The 24789-nt window shown below is 40.1% G+C and overlaps 1 protein-coding gene across 1 annotated transcript in view; it reads left to right on the top strand.

The window, feature by feature from the left end:
* Positions 1 to 3609: 3609 nt before the first annotated feature.
* Positions 3610 to 24789, top strand: part of LHFPL2 (LHFPL tetraspan subfamily member 2) — a 124459-nt gene continuing 103279 nt past the window's right edge. The window contains exon 1 of the mRNA XM_027671389.1: positions 3610 to 3819. The gene's annotated coding sequence lies outside the window, so the exon portion shown is untranslated. The remainder of the gene's footprint in view (positions 3820 to 24789) is intronic.

Genomic DNA, 24789 nt, shown 5'->3' with positions numbered 1-24789 from the left:
CTCAGTCCCTCCCTCAGAGCGGGGAATTCCATAAAAGGGTATGAGGACAGGAACATCTTCCTATCTCGCAGGCCTCTACTGATAACAGTTTCTGGGAAATGGCATGGAAGGCTATAGAATACACAGTTTTGAGTTACACCCATCCAGTGATGAATTGATCCCAGCCGTTCTAACTAAGACAATACATGATATTCCCTGTGTTCAATTTTAGCTTTTTGTAAGCACCATAAAGACATTTTTGCATCTTCTCCAATATTTTTAATAGTTTCCAGTGACTATTCACAGACTAAGTGAGAACTTCATTTTGAGCCAAATAGTGTCTGTTCTTCTTTCCAACCTATATGTTATTTGCTAGTTATTCGGATGTCATAGTCTCTTTGGTGGTACTGTCTGCTATCCTGTTTTGTCTGCCTTGTCTATATTCTATTCTTACAACCTTCAGAGAATGTTTTCTGGGCCACATCCAAGGCTGTATTTGTTCAGGTGAACTTCAGGAAATTTCAGGGGAAAAATAATCCTTCATTCTAACGGTCCATGGAGAATTTAAATCGATCAATCAAAATGAGGTCAGGTACTACTTTCTAGGGTTACAAGTAAACCAATATTTAGGGAGGAAAACTGTCTAAACAGATGAATGTCTATGAAGTTAATACTTGGGAAGATCTATGAGCAAGAGGAAAAAACATTATATCATCTTTTTCATCTCATATATTACTTAATCCAAAGTGTGCTTGTTTGACATCTCTATTTCCTGTTTGGATAATGCATATGTGCTAAGTTCTGGTGATGAGTTATTTGTTTGTGCAGTTGGGCTTCAGATAAGCAAAATAAAAATGATTAAAGCTGCACATCAAAGCCCATATAGTAATTAGTTAGCATTAGAACCTTACTGCTTCAATAGAAGGAAATACCAAGTTCCTCACACCAATTCCAAATAAATAAAAAGTTCAAATTAAGAAAATTATATGCTATGCTTAGATTGTCTGGGTCCCAATCCTTGGCCTGCAGGTCTGAATCAGGGGATTTCAGAGATCTGCTTCCTGCCTCCTACTGAAGGTAGGAAAAAACAGCCTGCTTGTGGCTGTTTTTCTAAGCCGCAGACTCATTCAACTCCACAACCTGATGCACTGAGCTTGCCACACGTGCTTCTTCATCTAGGATAGTATGGTAAAAAGTATCTGTAACAGTATGTGCTGAGGACCAGACAGCATCCAATGGGGTCAGACTGTTCTGTGGGTTATCGTTTGCTTATTATCAGGTGTCATCATTTACATGAGTAATTACTCTGTCCAATGGCTAAACCTGCACATTACCACTAACTGATAGCAGCACTGTGTAATTGTTCCTACTGTGTATTTTTAAATAGCAAACAATTTTTAAACAGTTAATGTAGGAGGAAGAAGAGGTTACTGCAGCCATTAGCTCCAGTACTGCAGCAACCATCAGCTCCAGTACTGCAGCAACCATCACAACATCATTCTTTATCCAATATCTTAATTGCTGTACGACTTATATGTGATTTGGACACACATGAGTGTCTAGGTTTAAAAGCAGTCTTCATAAATGAAAATAGTAGGGATGCTTTAATAATTATTTCCTTTCATTCTGGGTAAGCTTTGTTGAATCAATTAGCATTTCACTTATTGTTTTAAAAATTAATAGATGACCAGTGAGAAAACTGATATTTGCTACATGCATATTTGCAATGCAGATTTTATACTTTTTGGTTTCACGTTATTGATGGACTATCATGGTTCTAACAGATGGAGCATTTATCTGTTTCAGAAAGCACTGATCCAAAAGTAGCAGATCCATTATTATGGATACTAGCTCAAAGTCACTCCAAAACTGGAATACAAAAGGCCCATAGCTTTTTGAAAACTAATATGGTGTTATATTAGTTTTGTGTTATTGAATAATGTTGTCACATCACTATTTGTGTGAAATCTCGGGTTAAAATATTCTTTAAAGAGGTGTTTATTTTTGGACAGACCTATTGAGTTGTCTCCTACTCAGCTGCTCTGACAGGTCAGAGAGAGCTCAGCTATACAAAGACACCCTCATTTTGTAGAAAATGAATTTTCAGATCTTTAAAGGGAACAAACAAAAATATGTCTAATAAAACTTTTTTTAAGAACGTTTCATTTGATGACTTGTCCAGAAAGAGGAAAAGTAACGTAAGGATACAAGTTTGGACAATAATCAGACATGAAAGCATACACTCTCTTCTCAGTAAGTGTAAATAGCTGTGTATGTTTTTAATGTTTCTGCCACAGGAACATAATTCTTGGGGTTTTATGCTTCTTTTGAATTCCTCAGCCTGTGTACTTGGGAAAACATTAACTGACTTTTGGTTTTCTGAGCAGTGGACTCCAAATGAAAAAGCACAGATCCCCCAGCTGGGTCCAGTCAGATGGAATATGCTTTTGCACAGTTGAAGACTTTGGAGTCCCAGCAGTTAGCAGGACTAGCCTGTACTGATTCCTCTGTGTCATCACAGTGAGAAGGTAATTCAGACCAAAGCCATAGCTTCAAGTAAAAGCAGCGTTTGTGAAAGATATCATTCTGATAGCTGTGAAAAGAGAACTCCTTACTTTTTCGCAGAAGGAGAACAGCTTTAGCTGCAGCAAATTAAGTTTCGCACTGGTGTAGCACTTCATTTATGTCTCTGAGATACCCAGAGTGATTTATTTTATTGACTCACTTAGCAGCTGGTTTTATCTATTGCAACAGCCAATTCCAATTTAGCAAATGAAGCTGACACTGAGATGAGCTGTATGAAGTTAGACACCTGTCATCCACTTGCAACGATCAGCATATTGCACAGGGGTGCAACAGCAGGGGATAGCAGAGGCATGCAGAGACATATCCAAGCCGAAACCTTAATTTTCTCTGCAGATGCTTTAAATGAGTGTCACAGCCTGTAGATACATATGTGCTTAGCACTAGACATCTCAAGGTATTTGTAAAATTACAAAGTTCTGGAAAAGCCTGGGTCATCAGAGTGCTGCTTTGAAACTGGAAGAGTGTTAACTGTGATTTGAAAGGGAGACTGGTGGGAAGTTATTTATTCTGAGGGAAAAAGGTTTGAAAAGAAAACTATCGCAGGCAATTTTTTAGACATTTGCTTGCAATTTAAATTGCAAGGTCTAGACTAAGAGGAATGTTTGGAGACAGGGCAAGTTGGTGTTTACCATTCTTGCTTTCCATTCAGTGCATCCACCATGGCTAGGTCCAGTGGAGCAGACTGACTGTGATGCGCAGTGCAGTGGACAGTACAGGGTGTGACACCGCCAGTCGCGCAGCCCAGCGCCCGTTCTCGGCCAGCTGCGTCGGAGGGGGTAGAACGAGAAGCCTTGGTTATTCAAACGCCAGGATGGCAGGGCAGAGGTTATTCCTGCTGTTCTCAGAGCCTGTCCCCGCAGCTGTGACGCTGACCGGGGCACACCAGGCCGCCCGTGGACGCAGTACCTCCCTCCCCTCGCTCGCCTCCCGCCCGGCCCGGGTCCGGGCGGTTCGCCGCGGCCGGCGGTGTGAGAGCGGGGACGTCAGTGCGAGGGGGCTGGTCCTGGGCAGGGCAGGGCGGCCGCGTCCCGTCCCTCCCCGCCCCTCGCCGCGGCTCCCTCCCTCTCTCCCTCCCTCCGGCTGGGGGCGGTCGGGTCGGCGCTCAGAGGGATCCAGTTCCTCCTCTCTCGGTGCATGGTCGCGGCGGGAGCCGAAAAGGGTGAGCCTGGCGGGGCGGGGGCCGGAGGCGGCGGCGACGACGGTGACGACGACAGCAGTGCCCCAGTGCGGAGGAGCCGCCTCTGCCCGGCAGAGGTGAGGCGGCGGCCCCGCTGAAGTTGTGCGGGGTCGAGAGGGAGGGAGGACGGGGACCGCTGGGTGCACTTCCATTCATTGCCCGAGCGGCGGCCGGGCTGCCGCTCCCCCCGGGCCGGGGAGCAGCAGCGGCGGGACGGGTACGGCGCGGAGGGGGTGGCAGAGACGGGGTTGTGGCGCCGGCGAGAGCCGCCCGGCGTCTGCCGGGGCAGCGGCGGGCGGGAGGGCATCCAGGCGCCTTCCCTGCGGGGAGCTCGGCGGGGACCCGGCGAGGCGTCCGGAGCCGCCGGGCTGCCCCCTTCCTTCCCCCGCTCCCTCCCGCCCCGCTCCCTCCCTGCGGCGCGGCGGTGCCGCCGAGCAGCCGAGCCGGCGGGACGCGGCTGGACCCGCCGGGCAGCGGGCGGGGGTCAGCGTGGCCGTGGCCGTGCTCCGCGCACGCGGCGCGGGGCGGCTGCGTTCCCCCTGCGCCGTCAGGAGGGGGGCGGGGACGGGACGGGGGGCGCGGGAACCGCGGGACGGCGGGGGCGCCCCCGGCCGGCTTCGTGCGGGACGGGGAGCGCGGCGAGCGGGAGCCGCCCTGCCCCTGGCCGGCACACCTGCAGCCTCTTCCGGGCAGCACGGGCGGGGGCTGCTCATCTCTCCGCGGGCTGCCGTGAGGAACGAGTGTTCAAAGATCACCTTGGCGCCTTCACACCTCCGACGTGTTCTTCCTTCTCCTCGCCTTTCTGGGCCCACTTTTTGAGGGAGGAATGTGTGTGTCTGCGGGGGTACTTTGTTTCTTAGGGCCCTTCAGGGAAGGGCAAGAAGTAGGTGGCACAGGTTACCAGTGCAAGTTTATTGGCAGTTTAGGCGTCACTTCAGAGGAACTCACTGCTAAGGTTGGATCCCATAATTCAGAAGTTGTGGGTGCGTTGGAGCAACATCAAGTAAAATAGCAGAGCTGGCAGTGCTGTGTCCAGACAAGTGCATGTGCTGCCAGTACCTGGTGGCAGAGCAGCTGGGTTGCACCATCGTAATAAGTTTACACCAAGCCAGAAGTAAGCAAACGAGACACTGCGAGTGTGTGCATCCTAATCAGAGATGTGTTATTAAGAATAACTGATAACAGTTACAAAGCTCTAGCTGATCTCATCCAGAAGAAAATATTATGTATGTTAATTACAAGGTTTGGCTTTCTTAGGGAAACATTCCTCAGCACCATTACAAATACCTTAATGAAGATGTCTGTTTGGTCACAGTCCTGCAGTGGGTTCTGGCTGTGCAAGCTCACACCTGCAAGGAGCCCTCTTGTATTCATAGGTTTGCTTTGGTCATAGAAACCTCAGTACTGTAACTCATAGAGGCCTAAATTTATGCTGTGCGCAAGGAGTGGCTAATTAGGAAGTGCCATGGACACTGAAATAAATGTTCAATTTTATTTTTCTGAGTGAATCACACTACAGAAATATAATCCAAATTAATCTAAGGCACGTTCTGGAGTATTTTCTCCATGTTCATGCATTGTTAGATGCAGGATGTAGACAGACTGTTAGGGCAGTTAATGGGAGGGTTTTATCTCAGACACCGTTTTTGGGACCATTCCTTGATTATTTCATTGAGTATGATAGTTGCAGCCACTCCAGTTTTAATCACATCACTGCTTTCTTCACAGGATTTCTTTGTGTGGGTCATAGAGTAGTTCTAATCAGTATGTAGGAAATTACCCACTTTATCTTTTTGTTAGTTAAGCATCTGCCTTATTAAGCATTCTGGGAGATGCTTGCGTGATGATGTACCCAAATGTCAGGCAAGTAGCAGTAGTGTGTCATTTGCTTTTACAAATATAAATCACTGGGAGTGGATGCAGCAGCATTTCGGTATAAGAATATTATAGTACTTTTGTTACCTCTTTAGTCAAAGCATATTCCTCCACATCATTTAAGTCACTCTGAATTGTGCTGGGCTGGTAAGTTTGGATCAGGAGTACTTCTGGCGCAGACTGAAAGGAAGTCCATGGTTGCCATGATCTTTTTTCATGTTCTGTCTTATAGCAGTGAAAATTGCTTGTGGTGTTTTGTAATACAGTAGGACAATGACATACTAAGTGCTACATGTTATTGCATCAGCAGGACCTAGTTGAGCTGCAGGTGACTGTGTAGTTGGTACCAGACAAGAAACTTAGTGTTTTATTTTGCATACCATGTAGACATTGCTGTTTAAATAATAATTACATGAAAAGGAGAATTCATTATTTTCCTGAGTGTTGTGAAGAACAGAATTATTATTCATCAAAGTTTGTATTTCCAGAAGCTTCTACTTTGTTAGTACTTGTTGGAGGGCTCCCCAGTAAAAGAGAAAAGGTGGTTGTGACAAGGGGATGTGTTGAACACAGGATGGCAGCTCCTATCTGATGAAAGATTTCTGGGTATGCACTGCAGGCAAAAAACAGTTCCTAGGAATTTCACCCTCAGTGTCTTAAAATCAACTTGTTACAAGAGCAAAAGGAAAGAGTCTCTTCACGTAGGACTAGCCCCTGGTGAAGCTTGAAGTGGGAGGGTGAGGTGCTGCTCCACTGTCCCTCACTGTCCTTGCTTCCTACCCACACATGTGTTCATGCACAGGCACAAGCACACACAGCTCATCTTGTGGGTGACTCTTTGCACCATCCAGCCTGTGGGGAGGAGAGCAATGATCAACTTCTGAACTGCTGGTGGCAATGAGAGAAGCCCTTTTATGTCCCCATTTCTTCCTTCCCCTGGAACAAGGGCTTTCTGTGTCTTCCTATTTGCTGCTTTCCTCTGTGTTTTCTGTGCCTCCCTTCCCCCACAACAGTTTCCATTTCTTTGCCTTCTGCCTAGGGATAAATCATTTGGGATGTCAGCATTTTTAACTCATTTGGCAACAAGTGTAGAGCTGGCTAGCAGCTGGAAGGTGATACTGGCTCTCAGAGCCCTTTTTTGATGCAGGGACAATTGCTGATGCGATTATAGTTAACAAGTCTGTTAAAATAATGCTAAAGACTTTTGCTTAGATTATTCCTTCTGGGTTTTCAACTTTCAGAAAATTGACAGATTTCTCCTGGGTTGTGGAGATCTGCCCTGGAAATGTGGAACTAACAGGATGTATTTTTCCAAAATCATTGTCCTACATACAGATGAACTGGAATTAAGCTGAATGTAGGGCATCCATAAAGCCCAGATGAAAAAAATAGATTTGTCTTTTGAAATTGCTGGGAAGGTCTGGTCAGCTACTCTAAAAGCTGTCTAAACAAGTTCTATTATTTTACTTTCAAACAGTCTTCTAAGTAAAATGATATTTTCATGTTATACCACTGAAAGTAGTTGGTGCATTTTGAAAAATAATGCTGATTTGCAAACTTAATTTCTTTTTTAATTACCTTTGTTTCTCCTTATTTTTAGACTTTAGGAAGTCACAGGTAAGTGTTTCAACATCAGTTAATCAGAGAATAATCAATTTTCCTAGAAGTATTTTCTTAAAAGATATTTTTGTGGAACGTAATTCCAAAGAAAACAAAGACCACAATAAAAGAGTAATTGAATTATAAATTTGCTGCAATGGCAAGCAGATGACTGCAAATGTACCCAATTTGTGTGAGTGGATCAGGAATATATATGAAATTCTGAACTATGGCCATACATGTAGCAATTGGGCAGTTATATTTTCCATGACTGAGCATATATAAATCACAGCAGAAGATAGAGACCATTGTGCTGTTCACACAATCAATAGGATACAGTTTCTGATTCACTGTGTGTAATTAAAAAAAACCCAAAAATCGTGATCTGTTGCTAAATACTAATTTCTTCAGTCTTCCTTGTCTTTTGGTTTTTATAATAATACTGTCTTTTTCAGCTTGGAGCTGCATAGTAAAGTTAGATGTGGGCTCTTCAAAGGAGAATCCAGAATATTTAAGATGATGCTGCATGAGGAGAATGCTGCAGCAATTTGTTTCTTAAAATATTTCTTACATATATTGCTTTAGATGTTGTTGGTTGGGGTTTTCTTTGAGGGTTTCTCTGAGGCCCATGGTGAAAACATGACAACTAAATGACAAACCATGAGAATGAAATATAATGAAAAGAGGAAAATATGTCTTGGAGAAAGTGTCATTTTGTGTTGCAGCCAGTGAGAGTACTGTAATAAATGAACCCAGACACACAAAGAAGACTTACTTTAAGCTGATTTTCAAATATTTTCGTTTTCACCTTTAACAGCTTCTAGTGCTCAGAAACGATTAATGAAGCAATGTTGCTGAAGCAGCTGTACAGCCTCCCTTGTCATGGGTGTCAGTGTTCTATTTCAAAATTCTTTGTATTAATGCTGTCTCATTATCTTGAAGATTATGAAGGTATTGTTAGATTCATGTGTTCTAACATGATATCTAACATCTTACTGGTGAAAGTGTCTTGGATTTGAATTTACACACACACAGAATTAGCTTTAGAGTTCACTAATTGTTCTTCATGTTTGCTGACACGACACTGCATGTGTTGTATGCCTTCTTTCATACATAATTTCTGACAGTTCACCAATAGGTATTAATACTGTCACTATTCCAGATGAATAGCAGTAAATTTTGTAGGTAAAATTATATAATAGTCTTTAATATTACAATTGATACTTTCACTAAAGTTTGACTGTAGGTTGTTGACCTTTCATTTTGCAGAATTCTTTTTGATTCCAAGTAGTTTTTTCTGTAATGCTGCTTTAGGAAAAAATCTTATAAATGTGCTGCTAATACAAATGGTCAACATGATAATTGTAGCAATTATAGTCAAGGCCTGATCTGAACTTTATTAAAAAGCTTTATTAAAAGCCATACAGTTCTTAAATCAGCTTATTTTGAGTAGTGTGTCTTCTCAGGGTGACCGAGACTTTGGGTAGCTGCAACAGAACTTTTTTGATTCAGCTTCCAAACATAATCCCTTAAACCTGGTTGGAAAGAATCACCTGTGAAGTGGGAGTATAAATTCAGTCTCTGTATCTATTTGATCTTCTGCTGAGATTGCAAAAAGAGTGCCAGTTGGTACCATCTGTGTTTATAGATTTTGCAATAGTATTCACTGGGAGATTATCTGAAAGCCAAATCAGTTTACATAGGTCAGTGAATTGCAGCTTGCAAGGCTTGTGTCTGGGATCATTGTAAACAGGTTTTTCAGCCTTTTCATTGAACTTTCATTTGTCAAAACCTGACCTCATCACTAAAGTGCGTGGTGGTGATAGTGCACCAGTATTATACTTTGGCAAACAAATTTGAGAGAAACCTTATTTTAAGGGTTAAGTACTCTTGTTTTTTTTTCCTCACAGTATTAGTGCATATTGCTTAGATACATCCTGTGCAAATAGTAATTTTGAGGAGGGAAGGCCGTACTGAAAATACTTTCATACATAGGGGTGGTGTTTTTTTCTGAAATCTTTAATAAGTCATATATAAAGAGTGCTGTAAATATAGTTACTGTTCCTGCAATTAAAGAGAAGGTGCTGCAGATAAGAGTACAGTTTGTCATATAGTACAAGTTTGCTGATGTTCTGCTTTCAGCTGGGTTAATTTCCTTCCTGGTAGCTGGTGTAGTGCTCTGTTCTGGGTTTAGTATGAGACTAATGTTGATAATGCACTGATGTTTTAGTTGTTGCTAGGCAATACTTACACCACGTCAAGGACTTTTCAGCTTCTCAAGCTCTGCAAGGAAGTAGACTGGGGGCGCACAAAAAACTGGGAGGGGACATAGCTGGGACAGCTGACCCTAGCTGACCACAGGGATATTCCATACCATATGGCAATGTGCTCAGCATGTAAAGCTGGGGGAAGAAGAAGAAGGAGAGGGAATGATTGCAATGTTGGCATTTGTCTTCCCAAGTCACAGCTACCTGTGATGGAGTCCTGCTTTCCTGGAAATGGATGAACTCTGGCCTGCCCATGGAAAGCAGTGAATGAATCCCTTGTTTTGCTTTGCTTGTGTGAGTGGCTTTTGCTTTACCTAATAAAGTGTCTATGTGTCAACCCATGAGTTCTCTCTCTTTTACTCTTCTTATTCTCTTGCCCATCTCACTGAGGGGGAGTGAGTAAGCGACAGTCATGACACTAAAGCAAGATTTGTAGAGAATTTCTCAAGAGAGTTCTTTGTGAGTAAGGAATGTTAGCATCTTTCTGCACAACTGTTTAGTACTGATGAATAATACATATTGAATTGTGCTTGAAATATAAGTATTGGAGGGTATCTCATACAAATCCTCTAGTTCTCACAGCTTTCTAAAAAGCTTATTTCACAAAATAAGGCAGTAAGTATACATGGTCATCGTGATAATTTTAGCAATTGTAACTTGATTTTGGAACAGACACCTGATAAACACTGAATGTCATTTTGCCCAGCCAGTCCAAGTAATTTAAAGTTTACAAGAAAATTTCAAATGTAAATTCTAGTCTAAATATGGTAACATGTTCTTTTATTTTACATGTGGGGAATAATATCATTTTCTATTCAGTCGTATTTGGTATTGCTTCTGTGCTTTTAGAAAATTGTTTTAACTTGTAAGTTCAACATTAAGTGGTGGGTCAAATTGGGCATAATAATAAAAGTTTCATGCATTCTTATGTCTCTTCTCTCTTTCTCTGTGCACTGATTTTTCTCAGGCTAGTGTTGCTCTCGTATGGTTTACCTTTGAGGAGTTAACAAAGATCTCATTTTTCTCTGGTTTAGGTTTTCTTTAAGCTACTAATAGACATAGTACATGACAGCTGGCATGCAAGATATTCCACAGACTGCCCAGCTGATTGCTCTGCTGAGATGGTAGATAATTTAGCAGAGGTATCCACTTTGCAGAAATGTGCATGAGGTTTGTGTTGCGTATACATGTTTATTCAATCATCGGTCATGATCATGACTGCATAAAATCAGTGTAATTACCTTCAACCAATCTTTACATCTAAGTGACCCAGACTGCATTCCATGACAGCTTGAGTTAGAGCTTGCCTTTTATCGCAGCCAGATTTGGAAATATCCAGCCTTTCTTGAGCTTGGTTAATGCAGGAATGGTACATGTTAACATGAAAGAGTGAAAGTCCAATCTAAAACAGAGCCTTAGAAATACTCTAATTTATTGATGCTTGACCAGCACATATCAGCAGTTTACCTCAATTTTCTGTTGCACACTGTGTGCATTGCACAGTAGGTAAACGATCTGTTGATGTAAGAGTGCATTGGGAGTGTCTCACATGTACATGTGCACCGTACTCTGCATAGTATGCCTGTGCTTCCAAGCCAGATTTAAAGAATGTCCAGGCAAGGTCAGAGAATAGAAGTCCGAATTTTCAGCACAATGTCTCCAGCTCTTGACTGCTGGTAACCCATTCTTTCCACAGGCTTCTTGGAGTTGGGCAGAGGAAGGGTTTAAATGCAAAGTTTATCTGAGCAGGTTGTAGCCTAATTTTTTTCAAGGCAACCCTGTACTTCCCTTTAACTCCCCACTTTTATTTTGTTGTTGTTAAATCAGTGGAAAGAAGCGATTCTGCCTTAGGTCCCCAAAAGATCATAAAAATATAGGATTGAAGTGACCGTATGCAGTCATCTAGTCCCTTCTTCTGCGTCAGGTTAGGATCATCCATATCTGTCATCTGTGACTTGTTCTAAGGAACTCTGGTCTCCCTTACATCATCATGCTATGGGGAAATTTTCTTTTCATGTTATCCAATTCACACCTTTCCTATTGCAATTTAACATCACGACTGCTCATCCTACATCTGTCTTGGACACAGCAAGTAGTTGTTTTTCTTCTCACACTGTGTTTTATTAACTGCCATAGCCTCCTGTTTCTCACCTCACAGGTGCTGGGTTTTGTGCATCAGTTATTTTTGTTGCTTTTCTTTGAGTTACCTTTCATTACTTCACATCTATTTTTTGTTCGTCCAAGTTAAGACTGTGTTCCCCTTAAGGCTTTAACGATGTTGAATAAAACAGGACAGGATCCTCTTTATACTTACTGACACGATGAGGATGTTTTTTTCAGCACTGTGACTCTTTTTCATGGTCAGGCAGTGATCCATCAGATCCTCATCCAAAGACTTTTTTCTAAGACATTGCTCTCACTGATCACTTTATAGCTGGCTATTTCTGCCTAACTGTAGCATCTTGCACATGTTTTTACTAAAGATGACGTTGTTTTTTCGGGTAATTCCTCCAGTTAGTCATGTTGAGCTCTCATATTTTTCTCCAATAAACAAGCTACCTTTTCTAGACTAACATTGCCTGGTTATATAATAGCTTACTTTATCACATCATACAGACCCTGAAAATACTGAAACAAACATTCTTCAGAAATCTTACCTGAAAATGGGACAAATTTTTTAACTAAGTCTCTTTTTTTTTCTGTGTATAATGAACCTTTTCAGGGAAGGAAATGTAGAAGAGAGAGAATTTTAGGAGAAAGTATTTTCTGTGCATTGTAAGTGGTTTAAATTCGAAAGAAGAATTGAAGAATCTGTGGTAAGAAAAAAGCACCGTATTCCCAGTTGTCTTGTGGACTGGGGAAAGCAATTCATGTCACTTGTAATGCTCAGTGGGAAACTGTCTTTCTCCTCCTGTCTTTCCATTAATTTACAGGTGATGGAGGTAAATATTTTCACAAGAATCTCTTGGCCTTCGTAATTGTCTATTTTTTGCAACATTAATAGTAGTTCATTTTATAATGAAAATTGAAAAATGCACTTTCAGGAGTAGTAGGTGTAGTTAAAAGGGTACAAGTTGTATGTGAAAGAAAAAAACAGAAAGGTCAAATTCTGGCAGGAATAAATGTCCATAAGAACTCAGGTTAGAAAAGAATTTGAGGAGTAAGTCTGTGAGCGGAAAGTCTGCTGCAGAGGGCCAACAGATAACTGAACACTACAGAGAAGGGGAAGGCAAGGCACTGGCAAGGATAGCCAGAGATGCATTAACACCTTCCTTACAAATTACAGTTAAATTGCTGAGTAGAAGAGACAACTGGGGATGGAGTGATAGTTTTATAAAAACATGAATGGCATTGTGAGGGGCTTAGGGATCAATTGTTCATTTTCTCTCCCAGCACAAGAACTAATGAGCGTGAAAATGAACTAGCAGGTCCAGCAGGTGTTGGATTTGGAGTAGCAAACAGAGGAGTTCTGTCATGCACATATATTAGGTTGTGTAACTCCACAGGATGTTGTGGATACTGAAAATATATACTGATTCAAAGTGAGACTGGCCAAAGTGAGTGGGGAAAAAAGAGTCTGTAGGGGATTACTAAATACATAAGCATGACCTCTGGCTTTGAAAGTTCCCAAGTTGCAGATTATTGGAGAAGAGCATATTTGGGGAAAGTATGACTACATGCTTACACTATTCTTATGCTCTTCTCCAGACATCTGCTTTTTGCTGCTCTTGGAGACAGAGGTACTGGTAGAAGATTAGACCTGGCATAATTTTACATTTGTCTTTTTAAATTGTAAAAACTCAGGACACATTTTTCTGTGAGTTAGCAGCTCAGGGTAGCATCTGCAAATCTTGTACTTTTTAGACCAAAAGTCTCCGATCCGTTTTCCATATAATTTAAGACAGAAGTACTTTTTTAATAAAACACAAAGATTACCAGAAACATTTGTCTCCTGCCAGTTGGCGTCAACTGCAAATTATGTTTCATTTCAGTCATGCTAAACTGCCAGATGAGATAATACATATTGTCTCATTTAGGCAATCTAAGCAGCTATGTCTGTAATCCCAACTTGGCTTTTCTGATTTATTTTCTCCTACGCGTGTGTGAAATTACATTAATACAAACTTTTTTTGTTTCTCTGCCCATCTCCCTTCTACTATAGATAGATACATTTTAACTGCTTACATGAGCGCAGGCTACATGAGCGTCCCTCCAGAGTTAAAGACTGAAAGCTCTTAGATCACCAGTGGGGACAGAGCAGTATAGAGGGAGGAGGATGCTGTGTTACTTCTTACCCTGTAGACGCTGATTTACTGGCTTGAGTTAGAATGTTGATTCAATGATAGGTCTAAAGGTACTAGTCAGCAGATCAAAAACCCATAACCACACACGTAAACGTAACTTTTCATCCCCTGTTTTATTGTTAACCTTATACTAGTGGGTTTTCTGCTCTGTCAGATATTGTTCATCTCTCTATGACCCTTACAATGCTTGAACAGGTATTGTTTGTACTTCTTCAGCTAGTGTGAAGTCAGCATGAATGCAGCATCCTGTGCTCATGCAAACTTAAACGTGATTGTGTCTGCATCTGCTTAGGCATAGATTTGCATGGTGATCATACTAAATGGTAATCTGGCATTAATGAAGACACCGCCATGTGTTGCACATGCCCTCTTTACTTTTCTGTCATGTATTAATACTTTTAACATACTTCCGCTTGTTTTCCAAAGTGACTATGGGGGTTAAATTAATGATGTCTTTCCCTCCAGACTCTTATCAGTGGGCTTCTTCATGTCTTACCCCCTAGGTGTTTCCTCTCTTCTTGTAATGCCAAATAAACAATTGTATGCTCCTTTTCTCACTGGTTTGAGGCATGAAGGAATGTGATTTTGACTGGAGGTGGAAAGCCTGTGCAGTGATTATAGTGCCAGTGGGCGTTTTTCGTACCAGGTATTAAATCTGCTTGAGTTCCCAGATTTATCCTGTGCTGCTGCAGTGGCATCTGAGTTAAAGAGGCAAGGATTGTGCAGGTTAGGAAGCTCCATCCTGAGCCCCTGTAGTCTGTTCCTGCATCTGCTGCTGGTGTAGATTGATCATACTCCAGACAATTTGTTTCACAAAGCAGAGTGGGCTTTATTGAAATGTGTGGCTTTGGAGGTGGGGAATGAAAGGCAACATTTGGGTTTGTGTAGGTGAGACTATTGAAGTTTCTTGTAAATAACTGTGAGTGCTGTTTTGTTATTGTTGGGATGTTTGTATATAGTAACTACTTTGATCTCTGCACACAGATTGAAAGTTGATTAATGTTACTACAGCAAAGTTGCTTTGTGACTACCTTAAGAACGGACTCTAGAAAAACCCAGAAGTATTCTTGTTTTCAAATATCATCATCCGATACCTGCAAATATTTGAACTGATGATGTATTTGCATATAGCAAATAGAATTCTCTTCTCTGAAGGTTTATTAAAGCCGTGCCAAATGCAGTTAGTCATAGTCAACAGCATCACAGCTGAGTATTTTGGAACTGATAAGGCAAGTTAACTTTTCTGTTTAGGCAGTATAGTTGTCCAGCTCTTCTCTTGGACTAAATTACCTCTCCTGTATGACAGGGGAAGATTCATCTGTACCTTTAACTAATTATACGTAGAAGTATATCAGGTAACATGAAGCTAATCTTTAGATATCTAGCTGCCTTTTAGCTGAAGAATAGTATAAGGTTCTTTGCCAGAGATTCAGGGAATATATCATACTTTACATACGATCTGTGAAAACAGTAAAAAAAAAAAGATATTTTTAGTGGTTTTTCTCCATTTAGCCTTTTGCTATTGAGTTGTGCTGCAAAAGAAAGAAAAGAAAAATGGCCTTGTTTCTATCTATCAATTGATTGATTAATCATTGACCTCAGATATATTATTTATGATTGTGATTCTTCTTCTAAGGCAGTACTTTTAAGGAGAAAGTTAATAATAATAAGGCGTATCTGACAAAGTTATCAGACACTATTTTATTCTCCATTCTATATTTTACAGTACTTAAAGAAGTCTGAAATTGTCTCAAATACACATGTCTACATACAGTTCTAATGTCATAAAAAATAATTTAATAACCAATTAGCAAATCTTCCATTTGAATTTTTTCATGATGAATCCATATGTATAATCATAGAGTTCTCTGCCGTGGGGTAGTCTACATCTGCAGACTTCACTTTCCATTCATGCTTGCACTTCTGACTAAGTAGAATATATTATTTTATTGAGTACTCTTTTTTTGTCTATGAGGATGAAGTGTTTAGATTTGCCTCAAACAAGCCAGATAATTTGAAAAACAAGTATCTCTCTTTCCAATGTACTTTCCTTTACTGAAAATCTGAACAGAGACTGATCAAAATGAATGCTATCATTACTCACTTGAGTTTTTCTGTGCTGATAATGTGAAAGGTTATTAAATTAATGGTTAACTAAAATCCAGTACCTCAGACTTGTGTGTCTGGGCTGAGGCATCATTCATCAGCTGAAGAGAGCAGTATGTGTGTAGCTATCTTTGCAAATATGTGTAACGTATTCCACACTGTCTCTGAAGTCCTCAGACATTACAGCCCATATGAGGAAGGCACTGGTCTGATAATTGAGGAATGGGGAATTACAGTCGTAATGTGTGGTGAAGCAGTTTGCAGTCTGGGAGGAAACAAAATTACCTGCTACTTATTTTTGGTCTGACTTAGGCCGTTATGTATCCCTCCTCAGTCAAATTCTCAGAAATATAAAGCTTCTTTTTTAGAAAACAGTGTTTTGTTTTTAATGTTAGTTTCCTGTGGCTTTCTGCACAGCCTCAGAAGCTCAGGACATCACTATGTATCTTATTCAGAGAGGAAGCAGGTACGGTCAAGCATTTGTTTTTTCTAAAGGAATAGTAATTTGCAAGAATAACAAAAAAGCACTACATGAAATAGTAACAAATAAGCACTGACTTAATATTCAGAGATGTATACAGTCCTGTGCATGAGCATTGTCTTCATAAAGAGAGGAGAAGGCAGATAGTTCAAGTGACAGTGCAAGGGTGGATGCAATGACTTAGCAGACTCCAAAATCTGGGCTCCTACTGGCAAAACCCACAGATCTCTCACCCCAGCAGCTTCTCTTTGTGAGCTCCCTTGCTCAGGGCAGGGAGTGCTCTGTTGTTTTTGGATCACCACAGGCATCTTGATTTTGCTTGAGAGAAGCAAAGAGCGTATCTCTTAATTTGTGTTTATTGCATTACTGATGATAGAAATAGTCTGTCTGCTGGTCTTGCAGGGAAGCTGGTGTCCTGCTTAAAGAATAATAGATATGTCCACCTACCTGTTCTGTCTGCTGCTTACAACTGGCACCTTGCTGAAGTCCCTTTGCTGTACACTACTGTTCTGTTTTTGCATATAACTGCAGTTCTGAGGGCTTTTGCATCTTGAAGTTTAAAAAAATAAATGAAGCAGCCAACAGAAGACTTTCTCTAGAAATGTTTTTTTTTCCCCTCTTGCATTGGATTTATTGGAGAGTATAAGGCTGTGGAGAGGCCTGTAGCTATTCCTGCATCCTCAAATGTCACTGGGATAGCTGGCATTCAGTCTGGCAATGGTAGTAGTTCTTGAGGTGCTGGTAACCATTTGGTGAATGTCTCTCTTTACTTTTCTAGTCATATATAAGTGATCTGAGAATTGCCTTGAGTGGGTGAGTTGCTTCATCGTTAATGTGTATGACTTTCTGGAGGGAGTGTGTGGTCCAAGAGACCTCACAGATTTCCTGGACGTGGCCCATACTGTAATTGTGTCTGTTATTTATTATATCCTTTCAGAAAGAGAAGATAAACTAGTTTCCCTAATGACTATGTTATTTCATGTGCTTAAATGAGTTTCTGCCTTTAGAGGGGAGATATTTTGGCTCCCTTTCACTTATTTTTCTCTGTACTAACGTTTTTGCTCAGCTCAGCTAGAAGATTCACCACCTACACATTGGTTTGTTCCAGCACAAGATAGATAGCCGCTTAAATATGTGAACAGTTAAATTTTTAAATATGTCCACTGTCTGGAAAATATTATAAAAGCAAGTGGTTGCGTGTTGCAATTTTTATGGTATTTAGTATTTATAATAATGTGATTGCTTGTTACAGTGGTAACTTTTGAGATGTAGTTTGAGTCTTGCAAAACACACAGTCTTAATTTTGTTTGATTGGACATGTGAAAAAGAGTGTTATTTGATGATAATTGATGTGATTTCATAAATAATTTTTAGAACAGTTTGGTCTTTTGCAGAACTAATACATAATTTTTCAGGACAGAAATCTGTGAAGGAAATAGCACCAGAGATAGACATCGTGGTATCATCCCTCATTCAACGTCAAGCCTTCCAAATTAAATAAGGGAAAGAAAAATATTATATTGAGTTTTATCTTGAAATGTTATTTAATCCTATGCAGCTATGCAGTTTAAACTAAATAGAAAATGGGGCTGGGAAACCTAAAAACTGTTAGTATTTAAGGAACTCTGAAAAGTACATAAGATCTGAGTTTGAGGTAGTAATGAAGAAAGATCAGTTCCAATTGTCTGCAAAAATATTCTAGGGACCAAGAAAGGGAGGAAAGAAAGAGAGGAAAGAAAGAATGGTCCTTCCCTATCTTATAACACACTTCTTTGTTCTGGAGTACATTTACATTTGTTTGAATTGCAAGCTTTTCAAGGTGCCTGTTATGAAAAGATGTTGATGGAATCAAAGGAATTAAGAAGAAGGTGTCAAAAGGGTCAAAGGATTGGTGGGGTGATTTATGAGGAAAACAAAACTACTCAATGTTTTTGTTAAACAGTGGTGACATTAGGTCAAAAAAGCAAGGTGATAATAGGATGACATGAAAATGTGGGATGTGTGTCATTGTTACTTTGTGTATTGAAATAATTTTCTCTGGAACTGTTTCCTGTCAAATATCAAAAATTGCATTAGTCAGATATGATAGAATTAAATAGGATGCTTTGTTCAGAAAGCAATGCTGTAATGGCAGTCCTGCATTGACCTAGACAGAGCAGACTGTCTGTTCCCTATCTCCAGTTTCTAAGAACAACTTGTGGGGTTTGTTTTGTTTTTAGGTGAACTTTAGCTTCATTGGTGCTAAAGTTCACTAGTTCTTGAACTTGTGTTAGAAGTTGTAATGGAAATATTTGTGGAATATTGATCTTAATATACAGAATCTATTACACACCTCAGTACTTAGATGTGTAGGTTTGTAGTTAACTCTTTCACTCTCCACGTCTGGGAAGTTTTTCCATTTCATGCATTTAACCTGGCATGTTTTCCATTTTTTTCCCTCTTTTTGTTTTTCTGTTTTGTTTCCTGTAATGATGCAATCAAGCCTGTCATTCCTGTCTCCTCTCTTGAGGCACATCAGTCATAAGTAGAGAGAGGGCACGGAGCTGGATGACTTGCAAACCTCCTGCTCCCATCTTCCTCACTCTTGAGGACTCCACAGTCCTAAAGGCAGCAGGATGTGGATGCTTCACCATGTGACTGGAGGATGCCTGCCAATCATGAATCCAGAGGTCATACCCTACCTGTTATGTTAACTGGGATTTATACGTTTTGACTGTATGAGCACATGTACATGTAGTTATTTACCACTGAATATTTGAGAAGCTGTGTGTCTTGCAGTAACCAAAAGGGTAGACACTCCATTTTGTCAAACATCCACCAGACCTATTTCTGCAATTCGTTTTAGGTGAAGCTCATTTGAAGTCACTATTATCTTAAAAGCATGGACAAATACTGGAGACTTGTATATTTTGGATAGGGATGGTATAGCTGGTAGAAGACTTCCTGGTCTTTCATGTGGGATGATATCAAGAGGTGGTTCATATAATCATTCACTGGAAACTTTAAATGTAACCAACAGACAATGAACTACATTAAACAAAACAAGCAGCTATGACCACTGCTTTAAACAACAAGGAAATGTTAGATTTTTTTGAACAGATTTTTTTGAACAAGAGAAACAGCTGAGTTATTTCCATTCCCTTTCCAAAAGCTCATAACTATATCCCTTCATATGAATTAATGAGTATGACTCACAGTGCTTCTCAGATAGCTCAGTGACCAACCACGTGGTAGTCATACATTCTTCTGGTGTTTTCTGGAGAGGTGGATTTGACACACCACCAGGAAGTGTGGTTTATTAAATTAATTATCTATGGTAAATGCAAATTTTGAAGTTATGAGATGCTTACTTCCTAATTTTAGGCAGCTTTCTGTGATTCTGCCTGCTTTTATTTTTAGTTTGTGCATTTACATTTGATACTTTAAAAAGATGAATGTTGCCCCAAAAGTGAACACAATTAGTTCCTAAAGGCAAAGTTAGTTTATCCCTTTGTACAGTTGTTTTTTCATTGCGTTGGTGAACTACTAGGCTTTTTAATTGCATGAATGGTTTGAGTTGGTTGAATTTTGAAGAAGCAACCCAATCCTCAGTTTGTCTGTATTCTGGCATGGCTATTACTGAGAAAAAGTGCTTCTAAGAAACATCAGGATTCTGAAAAATAACTGAGGGATATTGTTGTGTGACTAGTAAAACATATATGGTATAAGTTGGTCTTTCATTTACAGCTAGGCATTTGAACATGAAAATTTAGAACACATTCTGTAAATTTCCAACGCCTTATGTAGTTTTATTGTAGAACAGACTCCTGTAGAATTTTTATTTTCCTCTTATAAACAGATGAAGATGCAAAATTAGATTTGAAATTGGAATTTTCTTTGTTTAAACAGGAACAAACCAGCAAAAATTTGAGCCACCTTGACTGGGTGGTGTCAGTTTCTTGATAAAATTTCAAGTATTGATTTTTATATTGAAAATATGCCTGTTAAAGGGAGCCTATCTGTCTTGTTTCAGCTGGAATAAAGATACTTGCATCAAAGGTGTGCATGTTCACTTTAGTACCTTGAATTTTTTTGTCTCCTGTGCCTGGCAGTTCCTCAGACCCTGTATTTATTATTCTTTTAGTCAATTAATAAAGCTGATGTTGAGCATTTGAGAAAGAAATGAGTGCAGATAATAGTGAAAGGAGAGAGATATTTACTTAAGAGATCTATTGCTGTTTTCAAGGAAACATAAGCTGACCTTTGTGCTGTGTATGTTAGTGGGTTTTTCATATGCACTTCATGTTTGTACATTTCCGTATTCTGAGCATATGATCCCATTTTGTGGCACTTTTGATTAGCTTTTGGCATCAAGATCACATAAGTCTCCCATGTGCGATGGAGAACTCTTGAAATTTTATTCTTTTCTCGTCCTGAAACACAAGTTTGCCTTTAGGAGTGTGATCACTGAGCAAGAAATTGTCATGCTTAAATTGGTGCTTCTTGCGGATACAGCACAGTGTTATCCTTTTTTTTTTTAAGGTCAGTCTGACTTTGATAGAAGAAGAATGTTCTGAGACTGTGTGTCAGCAGCTTTGTAGAGGGCATCCAGCACAGGGAGGTGCTCACGAAGAGGGCACATTTTCAACAAAGCCTAATTCCATTTATTTATTTAACTTACTTATTTATTTAACTTACTTATCTATTTAATGTAGCATTGAAGGCACAAATACCAATTCTTAAAACACGGTAAGTCTATATAACAGTTACACCATGAATTGTCTATAATATACTTTCAGGTGTTTTCAGGAGACCTGTAATTCCTAGGGTAATAGGACAGAGTTTTAATTTTGGGGTTTAAAAAACAAATAAAAGGAACTGGAATATGTTAGATGTTGCTATGAGCACTCTATGTACTTTTCTTTCTCTTCAGTAGGGATTGCTGTTTAAGGTTATCTGGAGCTTATTTTTTTTAAGGCCCTAACAGTGTTCTTGTTCATGAGAGTTTGGGTTTTTTTTAAAGTTACCTCTGAAGTTAACTGGCATTTAAGAGATGCAATCTTCTTTTCCTTTATAAAACTCTGCTTACTGACTATAGAGGAAAATACCAGCATCAATTATAACAGGAACTGATGCTAGAAATTTAAGTAACTAGGAATAGCTATAGACAGCCTTTAGCTATGTATTGATATTTCAAGTTATATGAATCTGTTGATCTAAAGTGGAAGAAAATTACTTTTCTCAAAGGTGTTGAAAGACAGATGACCCATTGGCAGTGATGATGTTGCAATACCATAGATATCTGATTTCAGTTTATAGAGGTATTATGCAGAGTAAAAGGAAGTGAATTGAAATGTATGATTTCCACCCATCAAGATTATACAGGATATATATGCTTAGGATCATATAGATGAGAAGAAATTAGTTCTGCATGTGCAGAAATGGAGATGGTAAGCTGGAAATTTGATTAAAGACCCCAATCCAGCATAGCTGTTGTAGTCACTGTTAAAGCCCTCTTCCAGCAGCAACTGCTCCATGCTGGTTTTCAGTTGTCTTAAAATTCTAAAAGAACATCCAGGCACTTTCTTGATGAATTATTTGAGAGCACAGAATTGCCAGAGGGCCTCTGGGTCCCAAAGTCTGGCCTTCACTGCTGAATGCAGCTATACAGTAGATTTTTCATTTTAAGAGCTTTGCAGAGTATCTTTGCTCACCTTGACACACATTTCAGAATGCTTCCCAGTGCCACCTATTAAACTTTAGATGTCTGCTCATTTCTAGGATACACAGTGTATCTGTATTAAATCTGAAATACACAAAAAGTTTGATTTTTGCATTAATTCTTTAATTTATTAGGGTAGGATAATAACCAGTGTTCTCAGAACTCAGTTTCTTCCTCCTTCACCTCACTGGTGACTTCAGTATTTGGACAGTGATGAGAAGTCAGCTACAAATCTTGTTTAGAAGAAGTCAAGACTCTGCCTGCCCCATGGGTGTGATTATCCTGACCGCTGTATTGAGGGCTGTTGAGTTTTTTGTATAAGGACCAATCTAACTGCAGCATTACAGTTGGAGCATTACTCAATAGGAAAGGAATAACTATAAATGAGAGTGCAAAACCAACAAGGATTTTATAATTGGTGTTGTTCAGTATACTGTAGCTCTTTTCACAGGTCTATAACAAAACTGATTCCAATCCAATAACTCTAGCCATAACAGTATCCTTTAAAATCACCAAGGCCAAAGGAAGTATGTCCAGAAAATTTGGAAAAGCTGAGCACTCAATTCTCTACTCTGTTAATGCTATTTACATCCCTATCCTCACCACTTTTCCTACCAATTTATTGAATTTTTTTCTTCTGGAGAAGTTTCAGAGACTAGAGCATGACACAAGTGTTCTGTCTCTAGTTTATTAGATAACGTGTGATGAGTTAGTGTTGTATGACAGGCTTGTGGGCTGGATCTGTGTTTTGTTATGAGCTGCTGGGGAGGAGAGGTTAGGAAGACAGCTGAATGTACAGATGTGTGAGTGGTCTGTGCTGTCGGCCCTGAACAGTCAGAGTGCTGTTGCTGCCTGAGAAGGTAAGAGTAGTTGACGGTGGCAGGCAGTGATACACCAGAAAGGGTCACTGGCTCCCATCACCAGTAGTTTCAGCCTGACCTTCTGCATCAAGTTGTGGTAGGCAGCAATATTTTGCTCCTCAAGGAGTGGATGCTACCTGGAAGCCACACTCTTCTTCATCCAGGGTACTGGGTGGACTGGATAGAAATGCTAGAAAAACCAGATGGGGGGACACTGGGTTGTCTATGATGAGATGTAGGCACTGGAATAAGTGTATAAAACTAACTGTTACTGTTTGGGGAAAATTTATCTGATGAAATTAACTTGGTATTTTTTTCATGTGAAGTGACAAGTTCAGTTGATGAATAAAGGTGTAAGTAGGCTTAGGTGAAGTACTTAACATTTCAACAGCCTTTTGTGTTCACAAAGTAAATCAAAGCAAAATCAAAGTATCAGTTTTGACCTGGCTAACTGACAGATGTAATGCAACTGTAACTGTGGAGTTGTTTGTTTACCTGGGTTTGCAGATAAGCTGCTAGCTCTTCACTGATTGTTTTATTGGTGACATAAAACAAAAAATCACATTACCTGTGCGAGTCTCTGAAGAGTCACAAAACCAGAGATTGCAAGGCCCCAAAGGACCCCTAGGGTCAGGCAGCCCGACTTTCAGGTGGCGGAGGCATTGGAATATTTCTGGATTAATTCTTGTTTAAGCTGCAATATAAAAAGAGCATTCAAAAATTACCAGTGATGGAAAAAAATCAACTCTTTCCCTGCTAATGACATACAGCATTTAGTGGACTGACAACAGAAAGAGACGGTGATGTGGACGCATTGATAAGCTGAATCTGGTTAATGACAATTCTGAAGGTAAAGTCATCCTGATGGGAAATATGAGTAACTGTCACGGGTTACTCATGTCATGTGGAGATGTGGCAACTCCGAATATAGAGGGTCACAGCAGATAATCAGCTCAACCTAAGTTCTCAATACAGCAGGATGTGAGAAAACAACTGTCACAATTCCTGGGTATAAAAATGCGGTGCTCTGCCTGGAAGTAGAGATAATATCATGTATTTGGCACTGGTACAACTGCTACTGGAATAACCTGCTAATGTCTATGAATCAAAGATGATGTTGACTGTGACCATAGAAGAGCAAGAAAAACCTATATAGTGGATTGAGGTAAGGTATCAGAAAGTTAGGGGCAATTCTAGAATCAAGATTACACTTTTTTTCCCCCTGAAAAATAAACTGTAACTCAACAATGAATTATTTCAGGAAAGTCGTATAGCTTGGGTTACGTGGCAGTCCATCCTTTCTAGTTCCGTAAGGTATGAATCTGGTCCACAGAATAGTTTGGTTGGAAATTACCTTTAAAGGTCATCTAGTCCAAGCCTCCTACAATGGGCTGGGACATCTTCAACTAGATCAAGTTGCTCAGAGCCCTGTCCAACCTGACACTGAACATTTCCAGGAGTGGGGCATCCACCACTCTCTGGGCAATATGTCCCATTGTTTCACCACCCTCATTGTAAAAAACTTCTTCCTTATATCTAATCTGAATCTGCCCTCTTTTAGTTTAAAGTGATTACCCCTAGTAAATGGGTATTTTACAAGAGCATGTCACTATATGCCCTTGTCACTATAAGCCCCTCCAGCTTTCTCGTAGGCCCCCTTTAGGTACTGGAAGGCTGCTATAAGCTCTCCCTGGAGCATTCTCTTCTCTAGGCTGAAAAACCCCAACTCTCTCAGCCTGTCCTCACAGGGGTGGTGCTCCAACCCTCTCATCATTTCTGTGGCCTCCTGAGGACCCGTTCTGTAGCTGTGCAGGAGTTCTGTGAACAATCTGAATTGCAATTCTGAGACCTTTA

This window comes from Neopelma chrysocephalum, unplaced genomic scaffold (genome assembly GCF_003984885.1).
Source record: "Neopelma chrysocephalum unplaced genomic scaffold, ASM398488v2 Primary Assembly neopelma1_97102, whole genome shotgun sequence".
In the NCBI taxonomy this organism is placed as follows: domain Eukaryota; kingdom Metazoa; phylum Chordata; class Aves; order Passeriformes; family Pipridae; genus Neopelma; species Neopelma chrysocephalum.
The sequence above is the reverse complement of the archived record's forward strand: the minus strand, read 5'-3'. Positions and strand labels throughout refer to the sequence as shown.